This window comes from Dipodomys ordii, unplaced genomic scaffold (assembly GCF_000151885.1).
Source record: "Dipodomys ordii isolate 6190 unplaced genomic scaffold, Dord_2.0 Scaffold44, whole genome shotgun sequence".
NCBI lineage: Eukaryota > Metazoa > Chordata > Mammalia > Rodentia > Heteromyidae > Dipodomys > Dipodomys ordii.
This window is the reverse complement of record NW_012267260.1, coordinates 2,691,330-2,698,401: the sequence shown is the minus strand read 5'-3', so window position 1 is coordinate 2,698,401 and position 7,072 is coordinate 2,691,330.

The following is a 7,072-nucleotide window of genomic DNA, read 5'->3' as shown; positions in this document are numbered from 1 at the left end:
GTCCCTCAGCTCTTCAGCTCAAGGCTAGCACTTTACCACTTGAGCCACAGCAGCACTTCTGGCTTTTTTCTTTTTTCTTATGTGGTGCTGAGGAATTGAACCCAGGGCCTGGAGCATGCAAGGCAAGCGCTCTACCACTGAGCCACCTTCCCAGCCCTGTGACTGTGTTTTAATCTGACATAGTACACACATCTCCATCTGGAAGAAACATTCTAAGTGGATGGTCTTATGAAAACGGGACAAAGACTTCCAAAGTGTGAAGCCCGTGACGGCCAGGCCTCCTGTGATCTTCGCTCCCTCCGATGACCCTGAGGCAGACCGCTGGCCTAAAAAGACCCACACCCGCAAGACAGAGTGAGCTCAGTAACAGACCGTTGTAACAAAGCAACTGTCACCACTGCAAAAGCGACTTACACTGATGTTTTTGGCTTTTCATTGCATATGGAAGCTATAGGTATGATAGTATAGCATGTCTGTTAAGTATGCAATAGCACATGTCTACAAATGAACATATTTAAAAATACTTTATTGTGCCTGGTGCTGGTGGCTCATGCCTGTAATCTTAGCTACCAGATTTCAGGAGGCTGAAATCTGAGGATCGCAGTTCAAAGCCAGCTCAGGCAGGAAAGTCTGTGAGACTCTCATCTCCAAACGAGAAAGTGGAGCTGTAGCTCACGTGGCAGAGCATTAAGACTTAAGAGAAAAAGCTCAGGGACTGCGCCCAGGTCCTGAGCATCTCTGTGATAAATGATAGAATCTGAGATGGATGCCAGTGTTCTCCATGATTTATGTGGACTAAGAAAATTAATACAAAGAAGGGTGGTTTTGTGCTTATGACAGCAGCTGTTTGGGAGACATTGTGTCCTCATAACTGGTTCTAACCAGCAGAAGCTGAGCAACTGTGCACGGTCCACCCTCTGTGGACGGCAGCCTTTGTTCCTGTCCTGTGAGAACTGGACTAGCACAATGTACACACTCGCACTTGTATATCCAGAGCACAACCCTTACTTCTCCATCAGCCCGCCCGCCGCCAGCCTTCCCGCCTCTCTCTCTTGTTCCGGATCTGCCCTGGCCTCCCTGTTCGGGAAGCTTTCCACTGGCAATGAATAATCCCACACCGCCTTTTTCTGATCCCTGCGGCGGGCATTGGCTTTACCAGCTCAGAATAACCCAAGGATGTCGGTTCTAACATGATACCCATCTCATTATTCCCAGGGCCCAGAGAGGCCTTGTTCAGGATCACATCGTAAGTATCTATCGTACGCGGAGCTGGGCTTTGAACTTTGGGAGACTCCCTCCCTGTTCTTTACTGTAAGTCTGTGGAGATGGCAGTGTAGGGCCTGGTGAATGCTATTGCCTGAATAGGTCCACCCGCTTCCCATGGAGAGCACCCCGGGGGTGTCTAAAGACCCGGACAATGAGGCAGAGAGCGCCCCGAGAAGAAGCAAGGGAAGGGGAGACGGAGCAGTGGGGCCCAGCAGCCACCACTGCAGCCATCTTTGGAGCTGGCCTCACGTTTAGGATGGAGGTAGGCCTGGAATGGTCCCCAAATTGGGACAGAGCGAGAGGAATAGTTCTATCTGGGCGAATCGACCCACTGCTCGCCTGGTCTAGGGGTCACTGGGCTGCTTTTCCCCTGGGGTTTGGTGTCCAAGCTGTCCAGCGACAGTCACAGTTGACTGCTCTGCGTGGCCGAGCCCTGCACGGCTCTGCTCCCGCCAGCTCACCTTCCCACGCATCTTGGCTGGGACACGGGTGGGCTCTCTCCGTGTTCTGCTGGAGCAGCTGGTGACTGGGCTGTGGGAACAGCCTGTGAAAAACAGTCTCACAGAAGAGGAGCGCAGGTGAACGCACGGATGTATGCGCAGCGGAGTGCATTTTGAAAGCACCGCAAATCTCTTTCTTTTGCACAAATAAGGTGATTGATTTTCAAGGTCCTAGATGAGGAGCTCGATGCTCCCGAACTATTCCCATATTCTGACTTCACCTTCCTTAAAGCCACCAGCTCCTATCCATGCTGCTTATTACAATGATTCTTGAAGAGATGCATAACAAAGGAGGGACTATCTTAATGTGTTTGCTGTGTCTCTCTCTTCACCAAGAACACATTCTCGGTTTCTAACGAGACTCTGAAGCTCACTTGTCGGAAGGCCTCCCTTGTCCACAGAGCCTGCTTTGGTTAACTTTCTCCTTTCTAGCGTCTAGCGTTGCGATAGTTGGATCCACACAGGAGCATATTCTGTGTGACGTCCCTCCCTCACCTCTCATCTCTCATATGCTGCATGAACACAGATAGACACGTCCTTTCTCTCCAACAAATGCAGCTGTTTCCGAAGCATGAGGACTTTAGCTTCGACTTTCCCCTCATATAGCTCCTGACATGTGCCCAGTGTGAAGTACTGCCCCTGGAAAAATCTACTGATCCTGTTCCTTGTCTTCAAAAAGGATGTTTCTGGGGAAAAAAGTTAAGGACTTCACAACCACCTAGACTGGACAGATCGCTATAACAACTTTTCTACAAAATCCTTGGTTTGTTAGTTTGACCCTTCAGCCATGGACATGTACACTGCCTGATCTGTGACGGTGATATGGCACAGTCTCTATTAAGTCCTGAGCAACTGGGAGGAAAATCACAAAGGGGTTTTGAAAAAATATATAGGGCTGGGAATGTGGCTTGTGGTAGAGCACTCGCCTTGCATGTATGAAGCCCTGGGTTTGAGTCCTCAGTACCATATACACAGGAAAAGCTGGAAGTAGTGCTGTGGCTCAAGTGGTAGAGTGCTAGCCTTGAGCAAAAAGAAGCTCAGGGACAGTGCCCAGGCCTGAGTTCAAGCGCCAGGACTGGCAGCACACACACACACACACACACACAGAATTCCGAAGTACACATTCATTGCTAACTTCTCAGCCTCCTGAGAGTAGGAGAAGGCGGTTTTTTGTCCACTCCTTCTACAGTGCCATAAAAACAAATTACATATTTGGATCATAGGGAATGAATGCAATATTCAAGTTGAGGTCGGGAGAGAACCAGGGATGGCGGCTGGAGTGTCGATGAACCATGCTGAGCGGAGCAGAGCTCAATGGAAAATCCACGTTTCTCCCAAGCCCCCAGCATCGGTGAGTTTGTATGTTAGTGCAGGCCAGGGTCTGAGTCCTGCGTCACCTCCATGGAACCCCCTCCCCCTCCTGCTGGGGGTGTGGCAGACGGCGCGGGGCTGAGGGCACGCTTGCTCAGCCTTAACGGAAATGTGAGCCTGCGGAGCTCTTTCTGCTCCCAGAGTGTGTGTGGTGTGTGTCGTTTGGTGCCTAGACCTTCCACGGTGCCCTTCCAGAGGGTTTTCTCGGGTCCGAGCCCCGCGTCCCTCACGCCCCGTCATCTGGAAGTGCCCATGTGCTCCGTGGAGCTCCTCCGTGCCGTGGGACTGCCCCTCGCGTGTCGGCCTGGGTTTTTCCTCGTGGGTGTGCGCACCTTCCCCCTGCCCCATCTACAGCACGGCTCAGAGCCTGCGGCTCCTTCCAGAGTGCTCAGCGGATGACACTGAGCGCCAACAAGCATTTGTTCATGGTGTGCAGATGCGACCATGTTCACCCGTCCATCTGCTCACCCACACCAGCTCGTGTCTGCTGGGTGACACGGAGGGCGTCTAACTCACCCCAGCAGAGCAGGGATGTGAGGCCGGGAGAGCAAGCATCCCGACTCAAGCGCTGCCTCTGGCAGGGAGGGCACTGGCTGCCTCGACACGTCACCTGGACAGTACCTTAGTTACTTATTTGGTGCTGGTCCTGGACTTGAACTCAGGGCCTGGGCCCTGTCCTGGAGCTCTTTGGCTCAAAGTTAGCGCTCTGCTGCTTGAACCACAGCTCCACTTCTGGCTTTTGGGTGATTCATTAGAGATGTGAGTCTCATGGACTTTCTTGCCTGGGCTGGCTTCAAACTGTGATCCTCAGACCTCAGCCTCCTGAGTAGGCAGGATTGTCGCTGAGAGGCGCTGGCACCCGGCTGAAATCACACAACCCCGTTCTCCGGCTTCCAACACGCCAGCAGTCCCTAGCGTTGTGTCAGCCCGAGTCTTGTCTTAGAGCTCATCTCCGTGCACGTCACCTGCTGCCCTCCCCCTGCCCCCCACGGCCCTCCCCCCGTTCCCACTTGCAAAATCCACGCAAGGCGGTGTCTGACCGTCAGACACTGTGGGCTCCTGCCCTGCCCGTGTCTGGCCTCGGCCGTGGCCTCTGCCTGCGGCTCTCCCCTTGCCGTTTCTCCTGGCTGACCTCTCACAGTAACAACCAGCGCAAGGCTGGCTTCCCTCCTTGGGGAAGAGCAGGGCGGCCATGGGGGGGGAGGCACAGGGCCCCGGGCATGGGGAGGTCGGGCGGGCTTCCCGGCGGTGGGAAGGCCTTGGGTTTTCCTCCCAATGAGAAGAGATGAGAGGAAAGTCCTGTGATTAGAAGAAGGAACAATCAGACCGGCTGCGTTGGCAGTGACTCTGGGACGTTTGCAGGGAGGACTCGCGGCAGGGATTTAGGGTGGAGCCCTAAAGGATTGGGTCATTCTCCTCCAAAGGAAAGATGGTGGCAACAGGAAGCCTGCGGGAACAGAGTCCTCATTTCTGTGCGTGTTGGATTTCCCTCCCCCTGCTGAGCTGGAGGCAGCCGCTGAGCCCAGTTCCCAGAGACCCTGCGGCGCGGTGAGGAGAAGCGGGCGGCGGAGGCAGAGCGGAAGCGGCTGTGTCCTGCGGGCTGGCGTCTGGCGTCTGGGCAGCCCACCGGCCAGGCTTTGACTCCTCCCTGAGCACCGTGTGGGCATGCACACCAGGAGGAGGAGCTGGGGTTCAGAAAGGCCACCAGGAGCCCCGAGGGGGGCCTGTGGTGGGCGGGGAACGAGGCCTCCACTGCCACCTTCAATGCCCCACCACACAGTGGAGCTGAACTTGGCCTGGCCCGGGGTAAACCGAGTCCTCAGGCTGCTGTCCGAGGAGCTGAACTTGGCCTTCCCTGGGTAAACTGAGTCCTCAGTCTGTTGTCGAAAGCACCCCAGAGCAAGGCAGGCCTTCCAGGGGATTGCTTTTTGTTTTTTACAGGTGAAGAGCAAGGCAGTATTAGGTGATAAAGACCAACCAACAAACACGCCTTCCTGAGCAGGAAAGCAACCCACAGAACACAAGATGCCGGAATCATCACCTTCATAGAGTTAAAACGAAAACAAGACCCCGCGTTGCCCATGTACAGTGGGTGGCGCGTCCATGCTCAGTCTTGGAACAGATAGGTAAAGCCGGCACGCCTCTTAGAACAGTCCTGTTATTTAAACGCCTCACCCTCCGCGTCTCCGCCTGGCTCACCTTCCTCCCTCTGTTTCCCCAGCCCTGGGCACACGCCGTACATGGCCACAAAGTCCCCTGCCTTGGACTTGGAGACGGACCCACCACAGTGAGGGGTCCCTTCATTGTGTTTGTGAAGTAGCACGTGTCTCTCGCACAGGGAAGTTCGTTTCCACTCGTGCACAACTCCCACACCATATTCCCATCCTCCCTCCCTCCCTCCTCCCTCCTTCTCAAGCAGCTTCAGTGGGCTTTATACTAACTTCATGTAGCTAGATAGGTGGACAGACAGACAGGCGATGGATAGATAGATCTTCTTCATTCCTCAGTACCCTCTCCTTCCCCCCCTCGCCCTGCTCCTCTCCTGGACAGTCACCCCCTCTTTTACATTTCATTCATCACCGTTACCATTTTAGATCCACAAATGAGGGGCCTGGGGTATCCGGCTTTGTGAGCTGGCGCTTCTCACGCCCCATGATGATCTCCACCTTCATCCATTTCCCTGAAAATGACATCATTTCAAGTTTCCTTGTGGCCTAGATAAATATCACATAATGTTTATGTACCATATTTTCTTTTTTTCAAATAAATATCCTTTATTAAAGAAAAGAAGGAATATTGTTAAGCACCAAAAACTGTATGTTTTTACATTGCATGTACAATAAGTATGTACCATATTTTCTTAACATGTGTAAGCAGCATCATTATAATTTTATGATATGATTTTTAAAATTTTTATTGTCAAGGTGATGTACGGAGGGGTTACAGTTACGTAAGTCAGGAAATGAGTGCATTTTTTTGGGGGGGTCCGGTCGTGGGGCCTGAACTCTGGGCCTGGGCGCTGTCCCTCAGCTCTTCAGCTCAAGGCTAGCGCTCTACCACTTGAGCCACAGCGCCACTCCTGGCTTTTTTCTTTTTGCTTATGTGGTGCTGAGGAATCAAACCCAGGGCCTCAGGCATGCAAGGCAAGCGCTCTACCACTGAGCCACCTTCCCAGCCCTGATGGTTATTTTAATGCACTCCACTATTATAAATGATATGATATAAATATGAGTAAGTTTCTGTGTGTGTGTGTGTGTGTGTGTGTGTATTCCTGGATATATACCTAGAGGGGCATTGCTGGGTCATGTAGTAACTCTATGTTTAACTATTTGGTGGTTGCCAAGCTGTTTTTCAAAGTGGCTGCACTTGCCATAGTTTATGAAGGTTGTAAGTTCTCTGTGTCTTGATCTACACTGGCTGTTGTCGGGCTTTTTAATTGTACTTATCCTAGTGGGTTTAAAGTGGATTTTCATTGTGGGTTTGATTTGTACTTCTCTGACAGTGCTGAATATTTCAGGGACTCATTGGCCATGTGTGTACTTTCTCTGAAGGTCTAGCCACAGACTTTTATTTTGTGCTGGTTGTGGGGCTTGAGTCAGTCAGGGTTGGTGCTGTTCTCTGAGCTTTTCTGCTTTACCACTTTAGTCAATCTCCACTTCCAGTTCTTTGGTAGTTAATTGGAAGTAAGAGTCTCATGAACTCTCCCACGTGGGCTGGCTTTGAACTGCTCAGATCTCAGCCACCTGAGTACTAGGGTTACAGGCGTGAGCCACCGGCACCCAGCTTTTCTGTCTATTTTTATTTGGGACATCTGTATTTTTATTTATTTATTTTTTACTTTTTTATTGTAAAGATACTATACAGAGGGTTACAGTTACATGAGTGAGGTAATGAGTACACTTCTTCTTGAACATTGTTACCCCCTCCGTTGTTTT